The sequence below is a fragment of the Symphalangus syndactylus genome, chromosome 20 (genome assembly GCF_028878055.3).
Source record: "Symphalangus syndactylus isolate Jambi chromosome 20, NHGRI_mSymSyn1-v2.1_pri, whole genome shotgun sequence".
Lineage (NCBI taxonomy): Eukaryota > Metazoa > Chordata > Mammalia > Primates > Hylobatidae > Symphalangus > Symphalangus syndactylus.
In genome coordinates, this window is record NC_072442.2 from 59,326,308 (window position 1) to 59,329,161 (window position 2,854).

Genomic DNA, 2,854 nt, shown 5'->3' on the forward strand with positions numbered 1-2,854 from the left:
GGATGCTCCCGAGCCCCAGCTCCGCGGTCCGCGCCTTGAGCAGTCGCCTGCGCCTCCTTCTAGATGCGCGTTTGATTTTCTAATCAATCTCTTTGTCCCCTGCGGCCTTCACCCGAGTCTTCAGTTTCCCCGTTTCCCTCGGCCCCCGCCTGGGTCCCGCTCTCGCCCGACTTTCCCGTCGAAGGCACTCGAGTGAGTGATTCCCGGGAGCCGAGGCCGAGGCCGGCGGGTCCGCGGCGCGGGCCGGGGCTGTATGGAAATGGCCAGAGGAGCCGGCGGGCGCGGCGGCGATTTATTCCGGGAGTGACAGCCCCTTTGAGCGCTCGGCGAATGGCATTTTCTGTCTGTGAAAGCCTTTCTTCCCACCTCTGTTCAGATTAGCCCGGGGGATGAATGCACCCATTATCCAGCCCGCTGACCATTCTGAAACGCCAAATTAATTACTAAGCACTGAATCAGGCGCCGGGGCCGGGGCACTGGGAGGTGTGAAAATAGCGAGCGGCTGGAGATGGGGAAAGCGAGGGGTGCAGCGCCGAGGGGGCCGGGCGGGGTGGCCCGGGGCGCGGGCGCGGCGGGGCCGGGGCGGGCTTGGCCGGCCGCCGAGCGCGACCTGCCGGCGTGACCGTGCGCGACCGCGGGGCGAGCGGGCTACAAAGGACCCGGGCGGGCAGGAAGGCGCGGAGCCGGGGTCGCGGCCGGGAGCAGGCTGGGGCTCGCAGGGACCGCAGCCAGAGCGCGCCAAGTGCTCAGGACGCGGGGCTGGGGCTCTGGCGTTGCGCCCCTCTCCGCGCACCAGTGCCTACTCTTCCACGCACCGCCCGGGATGGCCGCCCCCAGACGGCCCGGGCCCGCGGCCACCCCCGCCATCCCCGCGCAGGCTCTACGCCGCTCCAGCTGCCCTCCGAGGCCTTCAAGAAAACTTGGGCGCCGCCCTCCGACCGCAGCCCCAGCCAGAGCTTCCCGAGCGCAGGGCAGCCGCGGGCCGCCCCCACCCGGCCGCGACTCGGGATCCGCGGGTGGCACTTACCTCCCCGAGGCGCCGGCGGCAGCGGGAGGCGAGCTCTCCGCGGCTCCCGCTCGAGTGCGCGGGGCACGGAGGAGCGCGCGCCTTTAAGACTCTTCCCCGAGACTCCGCCAGGTGGTGTCACGCCGGCCCGGCCCTCGCGGCTCCTCGCCCCGCGGCCACCCGGCTCCCCTGCCCATCGCGGGCAGAACACCAGCCTCCCGCTCGCACCCTGCGCCCCGCCGCGCGGGCTCCAGCGGAGTTGGGCCAAGATAGGATGCCTGTAACTTGGGACACACAACTATCCAAGAGAAAGCCACCCAACCTGCACACTCTAGCTTTGGTTGGCCTGGGGGTTGCAGGGGTCTTTTTGTTTGTTTGACCGAGTGCTGGGGGTAAAAATGGGGAGGAGAGAGCTGAGAAATCTGACCCAAGGACGTGCGATCCTGTCCCCACTGCCATCACCAGCGACAAACCTCACTTCCATGCTTACTGGTCTTTTTGCCCTTCATCCAAGACGGTCCGCTGACACTCCTCCCCCAATTACCATTAAAATGACTGAAGAGATAAAATAGAGGGAGAACTGTCGCCACTTAACACTAGGGGAATGCGTCATTCACACTCCTGAAACTTAGAAAAGTTTAAGAGGACCCGAGGGATGGCTGAAGGAACTCCACATTCATCAGGCGAGAAGCAGGAGCCGGCCTGGGAATCCCCAGCACAACCCTCCCCGGGCGCGCCTCCTCCAAGCTCTGGGTACGTGTGACAGTTCACCCGCGAGGCTGGCGCCTGGGAAGCTCTGCCGAGCTCAAGGCTGCTGGAGGACACAGGTTTGCCGGCATAAACTAGGATCCTAGCTTCAGGCCATTACTAAAATTTTACACCATGTGCTTTCTCTTTGAATAATCATTTTTTGACATTGGCATTGTGATTTCAAACTACATTAATAATTAACTCAGTTTTTCTCTTTTTTTTGGTGGTGGGTGTGTGGGGGGGGGGCGGTGGGTGCGCAGGGTCCTGCTCTGTCTTCCTGGCTGGAGTGCAGTACAGTGGCGGGATCATGGCTCACTGCAGCCTTGACCTCCCAGGCTCAAGAGATCCTCCCATCTCAGTCTCCCGAGTAGCTGAAACCACAGGTGCATGCCACCACGCCCGGTTAATTTTTAAAACATTTTTTATTTTGTAGAGACAAGATCTCACTGAGTGGCCCAGGCTGGTTCGGAACTTCTGGCGTCAAGTGATCCTTCCATCTTGGCCTCCCAAAGTGTTGGGAATACAGGTGTAAGCCACTGCACCCAGCCTTCTAACTCAGTTTTTCTGCCTACGTTGTTTATTGTCATTTCATTTACGTAAATGACTTCCTCATTCCTGAGTTCCTTATTTTGATTAATTTCTCACACCACTGAAATGCTACTTTGAGTAACCCTTGGGGGAAGGGTGGATGGACGGTGGATTTTTTGAGTCTTTGCATGTCTCAGAATATCTGTTACTTTATACACAGACACCAGTTAGATATAAGTCTAGGGTCATAATCCTTTATTTACACTTCAACACTCTAAAATAGGCATGTTGCTAGCATTAAACAGGGAAGCAAATGTAAAGCACTTACTGTGTTCTGCAGCTAAGACATAGTAGAGGATCCATAACTATTTATGACTATCCTTTATTAGTTATTGATTCATTGTCTGCCTTTTTTTTTTTTTTTTTTTTTTTTTGTCAGGGCCTTGCTCTGTCCCCAGGCTGGAGCTCAGTGGTGCGATCATAGTTCACTGAAGCCTTGAACCCTTGGGCCCAAGGGATCCACACCTTGGTCCAAGATGGTCCACTGACACATCTCCCCCAATAACCATT